Here is a 13,186-nt window from a genome sequence, read left to right on the forward strand (position 1 = left end):
CCATTAAATGAATCTCAAATAAATAAAAAACAAATAAAGTAAAATATTAAAAAAACAAATAAAATAAAATATGTAAAAATAAATAAAATCATTAAAAATTAAAGTTTAAAAACGAGATATGAAAGGAACATGAGAGGATTTTTCTTCTTATTTTTTCTTTAAAAAATGATGGGACACTAAAGTACGCTCTATTTGTGGGAAGTGCCATCTCGTTTCATACAGCATAAAACAAACACACATGAAAAAAAGAACAAGCGATGCGTTTAAGAAAATTCTTAGTCCTAATGGTTTTATTCTTCCTCTTCGGCTGATCCACAAGGGGCCAATTACCCTCGTCAAACCCCTGACCCGAGAGCAACAAACAAATACTCTCCACACGCTGTCATCACCTTATGCTTATTTATATTCCTTATGAAGTTTGTTCATTTACACTTCAGGATTATATGTTTTAAATATGCAAGCGTTAATGTAGTCACAGTTTCAGAAATGTAGAGCCCCAACAATCGCGTGACCTCGAGAATTAGAGCCTCGGTTCAGTGGTTTAGATGGGGTCAAAGGTCACTGCCCTTGACACTGGAGCCTCTGGTCTGGTTGTAGCTGTTTAAGACCCCCCACACACACGACATACATTTGACTGTTAAAGTAAAACCATCAGAGTGTTAACAAGCATTTTTTCCCCCCTGTTAGATCTCAGCAGAGGTCATGTCTGTGTCAAGATAATTGTCGACTTGTGAAACGAGAAGTTAACACAACTGAATGACCACATGTTTCAGAGGTCATACTGAGTTCCTGAGACTAATGGATGAAGTTTAAGAGTGTTTTTGTGCACTTTTTTTACATCAATGGAGAATAGACATGAGAAATCATACGAAAAACAACAGAGAGCGAGAGATTAGAGAACTTCCAAAAGATGAATAATAAGCATATACATGTTCAAAAGTCTTGGGTTTGGTAAGATTTTCTTAATGTTTGTGAAGGAAGTCACTCTCTTACACTCACAAAGGCCGCATTTATTTGATCAAAAATACAGTAAAAACAATGACATTATTAGAGTTCGAAACAGCTGTTTGCTATGTGAATATATAATAAAGTGTAATTTATATCCTGTGATCAAATCTGAATTTTCAGCATCATTACTCCAGCGTTCAGTGTCACATGATCATGCAGAAATCAGTATAATATGATGATTTGATGCTCAAAAAAACATTTCAGATTATTATCAATGAACATGCACACCAATATGCTAAAAACTATCGAGAATCAGAATATTAAAATAACCTGATTTATATGCAAATCAATAACCTGTCAATGCAAGAAAACCGAGTTTGCATTATAAAAAACAACAACAGGTTATTCCCTGGCGGAAGGGTGATCAGAGAAAAAATCATGTTTGGTACCGTATTTCTTCTTTCCTACGTTGTCTTTGCTAGTTGATCATAAAAGCGAGTAGCACTCTTCTGTCACGCGAGAATGGCCTAATCAAAGCTCACCAATCTCGTCATAGATTTTGGAGAACAAAATTCCCCTCCAATCACAATTCGTTATCGATTTAGTAACTGTAGCACTTGTCATTTGGCTGCACAAGATGAGAATACATTTTTTATATTTCTTGGGTCAAGTTTTTAGTTTTGCAAATATTTTTCCTCCCCTACCGTGGAAAATGCTGTATTTTAAAGCGATATTGAGGAGATTAGGGGGAAACTGCACTTTTACTGAGATCAAAAGCTCTGGTCCATCTGTGATATAAATAAAACGCTATTGGCTATTTTTAAAAAGGGGAGGAGCTGATCAATATGCTCCGCCCCTTCTTCCTGTTTCAGTCGAAATGACGTCAACACACTGAATAATGCTGCATGTTTCAAGGCACTTCAGTGGGCCTTGAAGCTGTTTAAATGCATCCTTGAGGATTACAAATGTAAATAACAAAAAATACTAACCCCAAACTTTGTTAACTTAAAATACTTCATAGATAATATTTTATTCCATAAATGCTAAATGTATTTAGGGTCAGTGTTCAGTTAAATCTGCGGTTATTTTAATTCAAACTAACCCAAATAGCTTTTTTTAATAGTAAGGGGGTCAGTGGGTGTGTGTTTGTGTGGTAAAAAGGTAAAAAGGTACCGTTTGCTCTTCTTGAGACACCTGTTTTATCCTTACTTTCTCTTTTAAACTAGTACTCTCTCTCTCTCTAGATCAAAGATGTTAATTACTGACTGGCCCTCTCAAACACACACACACCGTGAACAGGCCATGACACTTGATCATGCACTTGGTAATTACAGCACGCCTCAAACTACCGACACATGATCACCACGCTGTCAAAGGCGGCCTAATTACAGCTCACGCACACACACACACACACACACACACACACACACACACACACACACACACACACACACACGCTCGCAGACAATTGCACAAATGCTAACTATAGGTTAATTACAGACAGACGTGCCTCCAAGCATACTGTAACGCGAGCTAATGAAGCAGTTCGCAGGTGTGCGGTGTCATGTTGGAGGAGACGGAAGCTTTCCATCAGTCAGAAGACCTGCTCACTGTACATAAACCAGGACAAAAATATTACTATACTGCTTACTGTACATAAACCAGGAGAGATATACTACTGTACTGCTTACTGTACATAAACCAGGACAGAAAAACTACTGTACTGCTTACTGTACATAAACCAGGAGAGATATACTAGTGAACTGCTTACTGTACATAAACCAGGAGAGATATACTACTGTACTGCTTACTGTACATAAACCAGGAGAGATATACTACTGAACTGCTTACTGTACATACACCAGGAGAGATATACTACTGTACTGCTTACTGTACATAAACCAGGATAGATATACTACTGAACTGCTTACTGTACATAAACCAGGAGAGAAATACTACTGTACTGCTTACTGTACATAAACCAGGAGAGATATACTACTGTACTGCTTACTGTACATAAACCAGGAGAGATATACTACTGTACTGCTTACTGTACATAAACCAGGATAGATACACTACTGTACTGCTTACTGTACATAAACCAGGATAGATATACTACTGAACTGCTTACTGTACATAAACCAGGAGAGATATACTACTGAACTGCTCACTGTACATAAACCAGGAGAGATATACTACTGAACTGCTTACTGTACATAAACCAGGAGAGATATACTACTGTACTGCTTACTGTACATAAACCAGGAGAGATATACTACTGTACTGCTTACTGTACATAAACCAGGACAGAAATACTACTGTACTGCTTACTGTACATAAACCAGGAGAGATATACTACTGTACTGCTTACTGTACATAAACCAGGATAGATATACTACTGAACTGCTCACTGTACATAAACCAGGACAGAAATACTACTGTACTGCTTACTGTACATAAACCAGGAGAGATATACTACTGTACTGCTTACTGTACATAAACCAGGATAGATATACTACTGAACTGCTCACTGTACATAAACCAGGACAGAAATACTACTGTACTGCTTACTGTACATAAACCAGGACAGAAATACTACTGTACTGCTTACTGTACATAAACCAGGATAGAAATACTACTGTACTGCTTACTGTACATAAACCAGGACAGAAATACTACTGTACTGCTTACTGTACATAAACCAGGATAGATATACTACTGTACTGCTTACTGTACATAAACCAGGATAGATATACTACTGAACTGCTCACTGTACATAAACCAGGACAGAAATACTACTGTACTGCTTACTGTACATAAACCAGGATAGAAATACTACTGTACTGCTTACTGTACATAAACCAGGACAGAAATACTACTGTACTGCTTACTGTACATAAACCAGGAGAGATATACTACTGTACTGCTTACTGTACATAAACCAGGATAGATATACTACTGAACTGCTCACTGTACATAAACCAGGACAGAAATACTACTGTACTGCTTACTGTACATAAACCAGGACAGAAATACTACTGTACTGCTTACTGTACATAAACCAGGATAGATATACTACTGTACTGCTTACTGTACAGAAACCAGGATAGATATACTACTGAACTGCTCACTGTACATAAACCAGGACAGAAATACTACTGTACTGCTTACTGTACATAAACCAGGAGAGATATACTACTGTACTGCTTACTGTACATAAACCAGGATAGATATACTACTGAACTGCTTACTGTACATAAACCAGGACAGAAATACTACTGTACTGCTTACTGTACATAAACCAGGAGAGATATACTACTGAACTGCTTACTGTACATAAACCAGGAGAGATATACTACTGAACTGCTTACTGTACATAAACCAGGAGAGAAATACTACTGTACTGCTTACTGTACATAAACCAGGAGAGATATACTACTGTACTGCTTACTGTACATAAACCAGGAGAGATATACTACTGTACTGCTTACTGTACATAAACCAGGAGAGATATACTACTGTACTGCTTACTGTACATAAACCAGGAGAGATATACTACTGTACTGCTTACTGTACATAAACCAGGATAGATATACTACTGAACTGCTCACTGTACATAAACCAGGAGAGATATACTACTGTACTGCTTACTGTACATAAACCAGGAGAGATATACTACTGAACTGCTTACTGTACATAAACCAGGATAGATATACTACTGTACTGCTTACTGTACATAAACCAGGAGAGATATACTACTGTACTGCTTACTGTACATAAACCAGGAGAGATATACTACTGAACTGCTTACTGTACATAAACCAGGACAGAAATACTACTGTACTGCTTACTGTACATAAACCAGGATAGATATACTACTGTACTGCTTACTGTACATAAACCAGGACAGAAATACTACTGTACTGCTTACTGTACATAAACCAGGAGAGATATACTACTGTACTGCTTACTGTACATAAACCAGGATAGATATACTACTGAACTGCTCACTGTACATAAACCAGGACAGAAATACTACTGTACTGCTTACTGTACATAAACCAGGAGAGATATACTACTGTACTGCTTACTGTACATAAACCAGGATAGATACACTACTGTACTGCTTACTGTACATAAACCAGGACAGAAATACTACTGTACTGCTTACTGTACATAAACCAGGAGAGATATACTACTGTACTGCTTACTGTACATAAACCAGGATAGATATACTACTGAACTGCTCACTGTACATAAACCAGGACAGAAACACTACTGTACTGCTTACTGTACATAAACCAGGAGAGATATACTACTGTACTGCTTACTGTACATAAACCAGGAGAGATATACTACTGTACTGCTTACTGTACATAAACCAGGATAGATATACTACTGTACTGCTTACTGTACATAAACCAGGAGAGAAATACTACTTTACTGCTTACTGTACATAAACTGCTTACTGTACATAAACCAGGAGAGAAATACTACTTTACTGCTTACTGTACATAAACCAGGAGAGATATACTACTGTACTGCTTACTGTACATAAACCGGGAGAGATATCATAAACCAGGATAGATATACTACTGTACTGCTTACTGTACATAAACCAGGAGAGAAATACTACTGTACTTCTTACTGTACATAAACCAGGATAGATATACTACTGAACTGCTTACTGTACATAAACCAGGAGAGATATACTACTGTACTGCTTACTGTACATAAACCAGGAGAGATATACTACTGTACTGCTTACTGTACATAAACCAGGAGAGATATACTACTGTACTGCTTACTGTACATAAACCAGGAGAGATATACTACTGTACTGCTTACTGTACATAAACCAGGATAGATACACTACTGTACTGTTTACTGTACATAAACCAGGATAGATACACTACTGTACTGCTTACTGTACATAAACCAGGAGAGATATACTACTGTACTGCTTACTGTACATAAACCAGGATAGATATACTACTGTACTGCTTACTGTACATAAACCAGGAGAGAAATACTACTGTACTGCTTACTGTACATAAACCAGGAGAGAAATACTACTTTACTGCTTACTGTACATAAACCAGGAGAGATATACTACTGTACTGCTTACTGTACATAAACCAGGATAGATATACTACTGAACTGCTTACTGTACATAAACCAGGACAGAAATACTACTGTACTGCTTACTGTACATAAACCAGGAGAGATATACTACTGAACTGCTTACTGTACATAAACCAGGAGAGATATACTACTGAACTGCTTACTGTACATAAACCAGGAGAGAAATACTACTGTACTGCTTACTGTACATAAACCAGGAGAGATATACTACTGTACTGCTTACTGTACATAAACCAGGAGAGATATACTACTGTACTGCTTACTGTACATAAACCAGGAGAGATATACTACTGTACTGCTTACTGTACATAAACCAGGATAGATATACTACTGAACTGCTCACTGTACATAAACCAGGAGAGATATACTACTGAACTGCTTACTGTACATAAACCAGGAGAGATATACTACTGTACTGCTTACTGTACATAAACCAGGAGAGATATACTACTGAACTGCTTACTGTACATAAACCAGGATAGATATACTACTGTACTGCTTACTGTACATAAACCAGGAGAGATATACTACTGTACTGCTTACTGTACATAAACCAGGAGAGATATACTACTGAACTGCTTACTGTACATAAACCAGGACAGAAATACTACTGTACTGCTTACTGTACATAAACCAGGATAGATATACTACTGTACTGCTTACTGTACATAAACCAGGACAGAAATACTACTGTACTGCTTACTGTACATAAACCAGGAGAGATATACTACTGTACTGCTTACTGTACATAAACCAGGATAGATATACTACTGAACTGCTCACTGTACATAAACCAGGACAGAAATACTACTGTACTGCTTACTGTACATAAACCAGGAGAGATATACTACTGTACTGCTTACTGTACATAAACCAGGATAGATACACTACTGTACTGCTTACTGTACATAAACCAGGACAGAAATACTACTGTACTGCTTACTGTACATAAACCAGGAGAGATATACTACTGTACTGCTTACTGTACATAAACCAGGATTGATATACTACTGAACTGCTCACTGTACATAAACCAGGACAGAAACACTACTGTACTGCTTACTGTACATAAACCAGGAGAGATATACTACTGTACTGCTTACTGTACATAAACCAGGAGAGATATACTACTGTACTGCTTACTGTACATAAACCAGGATAGATATACTACTGTACTGCTTACTGTACATAAACCAGGAGAGAAATACTACTTTACTGCTTACTGTACATAAACCAGGAGAGATATACTACTGTACTGCTTACTGTACATAAACCGGGAGAGATATCATAAACCAGGATAGATATACTACTGTACTGCTTACTGTACATAAACCAGGAGAGAAATACTACTGTACTTCTTACTGTACATAAACCAGGATAGATATACTACTGAACTGCTTACTGTACATAAACCAGGAGAGATATACTACTGTACTGCTTACTGTACATAAACCAGGAGAGATATACTACTGTACTGCTTACTGTACATAAACCAGGAGAGATATACTACTGTACTGCTTACTGTACATAAACCAGGAGAGATATACTACTGTACTGCTTACTGTACATAAACCAGGATAGATACACTACTGTACTGCTTACTGTACATAAACCAGGATAGATACACTACTGTACTGCTTACTGTACATAAACCAGGAGAGATATACTACTGTACCAGGAGAGAAATACTACTTTACTGCTTACTGTACATAAACCAGGAGAGATATACTACTGTACTGCTTACTGTACATAAACCAGGAGAGAAATACTACTTTACTGCTTACTGTACATAAACCAGGAGAGATATACTACTGTACTGCTTACTGTACATAAACCAGGAGAGAAATACTACTTTACTGCTTACTGTACATAAACCAGGAGAGATATACTACTGTACTGCTTACTGTACATAAACCGGGAGAGATATCATAAACCAGGATAGATATACTACTGTACTGCTTACTGTATATAAACCAGGAGAGAAATACTACTGTACTGCTTACTGTACATAAACCAGGAGAGAAATACTACTTTACTGCTTACTGTACATAAACCAGGAGAGATATACTACTGTACTGCTTACTGTACATAAACCAGGAGAGATATACTACTGTACTGCTTACTGTACATAAACCAGGAGAGTTATACTACTGTACTGCTTACTGTACATAAACCAGGATAGAAATACTACTTTACTGCTTACTGTACATAAACCAGGAGAGATATACTACTGTACTGCTTACTGTACATAAACCAGGAGAGATATACTACTGAACTGCTTACTGTACATAAACCAGGAGAGATATACTACTGTACTGCTTACTGTACATAAACCAGGAGAGATATACTACTGTACTGCTTACTGTACATAAACCAGGAGAGGAATACTACTTTACTGCTTACTGTACATAAACCAGGATAGAAATACTACTGTACTGCTTACTGTACATAAACCAGGAGAGATATACTACTGTACTGCTTACTGTACATAAACCAGGAGAGATATACTACTGTACTGCTTACTGTACATAAACCAGGATAGATATACTACTTTACTGCTTACTGTACATAAACCAGGAGAGATATACTACTGTACTGCTTACTGTACATAAACCAGGAGAGATATACTACTGTACTGCTTACTGTACATAAACCAGGATAGATATACTACTTTACTGCTCACTGTAGTCAAGTCAAGTCATCCTCATTTATATAGCGCCTTTAACAATGTAGATTGTTTCAAAGCAGCTTTACAGAGATAAACATATAATTTAAGGTAACAGAGATTGGTTTGGTTTTATAGTGGTTCTTGAAAAATGTTTTTTCATCAAACCTCCTGTACATCAACCAGGAGAGAAATACTACTGTACTGCTTACTGTACACAAAATGTGTCACTCCAACTACTGGTGCTTGTATGTCAGAGGAGTTTATTTATAACAGATTTGAACTAGTGCTATTGAATCGATTAATGGAGATTACAGCATGAATATAATATAAAATATAATATAACGTATCTAATATAAAAGTTTTTATGTATGTATGTATGTGTATATATATATATATCAGTGTTTCCCCTAGAAATGTTTCCAGCAGCGGTGCTGTTATGTGCCCGAGGATGTTACCAAGCCGCGCGTGGTGGGGTCCGGGGGCATGCACCCTGGAAGATTTTTTTTTAAAAATAACCCATTAAACCATGACTTCTGGCAAGTTTTGTGGATAGAAATGGACATTTTAAGAAAAACAAATATGACATACCATCATCTGATTCAACGCATGATTATTGCAGCACGTACCTTGAACTGCAGTCACAAACAGAAACCTTCATTTTATAATTTTAGACAGGATTGTTCATGTTTTCTTTTGTGTTCATTTTCAGCTTGGTAGAAATTGTTTAGGGGAAAAATGAAACGGCACAACCCAGAAAAAGATTATTTACAATTTATTGAAAATTTTATTTTAGTGGGAAAGGCCACACCCAATCTGTGAGCACTTAATTTTTCTGGGCTTTTTATAGAAGATCTCTAAGGCTCTTTGGTAATTGAATGATATTGTGGGGGTATTTTTCGTTTTTGCAAGAAGTCTTATGCTCATCTAGCCTGCATTTATTTAATCAAAAATACAGAAAAAACAGTAGCCTAATATAGTGAAATATTATTACATGATGTTCTTTTTAACTTTTTATTAATCAAAGAATCTTAAAAAAAAAAAAGAGCATCACGTATCATCATATTAGAATGATTTCTGAAGGACACCAACAAGTTTAGTAGACTCATCTGAAAAATGTAATATGATTTAACGTTAACTATCGGGAATATGAGCAGTAGGTGATACTTCCTCGTCCTCGTGGAGAGCGCAGTTCGTACCGCTTTCTCCTTTCCACAAGCGCTTGCTCTCCCGTGGCGTCTGTCGTTGCTATGCAACCATGAACAGAGGCGTGCTTGAAAATACGAGCGCGCCGGCCGCATTTGAAATAATGAATTTGCACGCGCAAAAAACGTGCTATGTGAACGGCCCCTTATGGCAACGTGACATTAGTCTAATCGAAAATATTTCCATATGTGGCTCTTTCCTCCTTGTTAACAAGGGGATTCAGAGCCACCACATGCAGCGCCGCCGGTCGCCATGACAGTGTTTTTAGGTGTGTAAGTGAATGAAGTGAATGTCGTGATATTGCTGATCATGGAAAGATTTTGCAGCGGCGCTGAAAATCCAGCGGCGGCGCTGCGCCGCTGCTGAATACATTGTAGGGGAAACACTGTATATATATATATATGTAACTGTAATAAATAATGTTTTACATAGAAAAATACATAATAAAATAAAATAATAGTATTAAGTAATAAAAGTATGCATTGTATTGTCAGGGCTGCCAACTCTCACGCATTGAGCGTGAGACACACGCAATTGACCCAATTCTCACGCCACACCCCCGATTTCTCACGCTTAAGTGTCAACCCGGTAGGTAAAATGCCTGAAAGATGAGTTTATCTATATATCTACCTGTTGAGCCACTCGCGATCGACTAGTTATACCGCAAATTAGTTAAATATCCCGTAATCTAGAGTAAAGATATTGTGCTCCAAACCGCGCGCACGGCAGAGGTAAGCGAGCGAGAGACCTTGCATGTGCAGACCAACCCCCCCCCCCCCCGTTGGAGTAGTCTCACGCCAAGCTAAACTCAAAAGTTGGCAGCCCTGTATTGTATTGCCCGAAACACATCAACAAAAAAGAATGAAGGCTACCCTGTAAAACAACTGCAATCATGTGATACAAAAAGACCCTATTCATCACTATCATCATCGCCGCGATCCTCAACTACAAGTTCATTGGCGAATTCCTCCTCCTCAACGCTCTCCTCCACTTCTCCCTCTCCGACCTTAAAGGAATTTTTCAGCCGCTCCATATCCAATCAGCACCATATAACTGGCTAAAACAGACGATCTGACGTGTTTTAGAAGATTAAATACAACCCAAAACTAAAAGACAGACCAGGCCTCTATTTGAGACCGGCCTTTATTTATCCGAACCTGTCGCCACACCAGGTGAGTAAAACAGACAGGCGTCAATTTGGGACTCGGCTATTATTTAAAGTTTTACGGTAAAATAAAAAAACTAAAATAAAATAAAATCAAAAGAATGTATCATGCATGCACTAAAATAAAAAACAAAATAAGTATGCATTTGCAACAATAAACACTGTCACTTTGCATCGCATTGGCCTTTTGCTATTTCACACATCTAGCATCAGCAGTGTGTAGGCAACACATTTTCCCTGCTCATTTTAGCATTCACACAACACATGTAAGCAGAACAAGCCTATTTCTGCTGCTTGTCTCATGCTGAACTCATGAAGACATGATAATAAAAAGATATTTGCATTTGTAATCTCATTGTATGTCACGAACACAGCCTTAGAGAATCTATTTCAAAGAATTCAGTCTAACGTCACCCTTAATGAGAACACTGGTCTAAAAATATAAAAGGCTGTTGGAAGGAAGATAGATAAAAGAAAAGGAATAAAAAGACAGAAGTGAAAGAGGGTGTACTCTGGGCACCTTCATTTGAATGTTAACTTGGACAGAAAAGACACATTGTTCTGCCCAACAGACGAAGTGCCGATTTCCATAACAGCGAGAGCGGCGCGTAGATTGATGTGTTTACTGATCAACAGTCACATGTATAATGTCCAATCCCAGTCTTGACTACCAACTTCAGACCATTCAGCAACATGAGGCACTTAGAAGCAAGTAAGGTCTGGGAAATAATTAGTATTTACTACTTCAAGATGGAAATAAATTCTAAAAGTCACCACATATTTTCTGCCAATTTGTTGATATTGTCATCAGTAACTCAAATTTACACATTCAAACGATTTTAAACCATTCAAGCACAAGAAGACGCAAAAGAGAACAGATTCATATTTTGTGACCTTGCGCCTGAACGGACTTATACACACAAAAAGTAAGATTAATCTATATTTAATTTATACAATAAACACTATAGTGTTATTTTACATTTAATGGTTACCTGAATACTGTTAGAACTTAATTTATTTGTAACTCAAAAATAGTTAAAAAGTAAAAACACTGGTCTATTATAGAAGATTTCAGACTTTTCTCATCTAAACAGCTTTAAAAGCAATACAAACTGTTAACGTCTGGCTACACGGGACTAATAGTGTGAGAGACAGATGATGAGAATTAGAGAAGACAACGTGTCGAGTGGAGAGAGTCATGCATACTTTTTCTCTCTGCGTTGCTTCATAATTGATAAGTAAAGTTGGTGTCTTATCTAGGGTAAGGCATGACCTTACATATGAGCTCACCGTGAGGTTGACGCCAGGACCACTGGTCTCAGATCAGATATTGGTGAACTGCATTAGGAGGTGGCTGAGATTTTCAATCTGATCTGAGATCAGCAGGAGCTGGCAGTGTGTTGGAAAGCAGCAGATTGTGGTAGAAGTGGTTGGTTGGTAGAAGTGGTTGGTTGGTAGAAGTGGTTGATTGGTAGAAGTGGTTGGTTTGGTAGAAGTGGTTGGTGGGTTGGTAGAAATAGTTGGTTGGTATAAGTGGTTGGTTGGTTGAAGTGGTTGGTTTGGTAGAAGTGGTTGGTTGGTTGGTTGGTTGGTTGGTTGGTTGGTTGGTTGGTTGGTTGGTTGGTAGAAGTGGTTGGTTTGGTAGAATTGGTTGGTTGGTAGAAGTGGTTGGTTTGGTAGAAGTGGTTGGTTGGTTGGTTGGTAGAAGTGGTTGGTTGGTTGGTAGAAGTGGTTGGTTGATTGGTAGAAGTGGTTTGTTTGGTAGAAGTGGTTGGTTGGTTGGTAGAAGTGGTTGGTTGGTTGGTTGGTAGAAGTGGTTGGTTTGGTAGAAGTGGTTGGTTTGGTAGAAGTGGTTGGTTGGTAGAAGTGGTTGGTTTGGTAGAAGTGGTTGGTTGGTTGGTTGGTTGGTAGAAGTGGTTGGTTGGTAGAAGTGGTTGGTTTGGTAGAAGTGGTTGGTTGGTTGGTAGAAGTGGTTGGTTGGTAGAAGTGGTTGGTTTGGTAGAAGTGGTTGGTAGAAGTGGTTGGTTGTTAGAAGTGGTTGATTGGTAGAAGTGGTT

Source organism: Siphateles boraxobius, unplaced genomic scaffold (genome assembly GCF_051911475.1).
Source record: "Siphateles boraxobius isolate OS27281-9 unplaced genomic scaffold, OSU_SipBor_1 33, whole genome shotgun sequence".
In the NCBI taxonomy this organism is placed as follows: domain Eukaryota; kingdom Metazoa; phylum Chordata; class Actinopteri; order Cypriniformes; family Leuciscidae; genus Siphateles; species Siphateles boraxobius.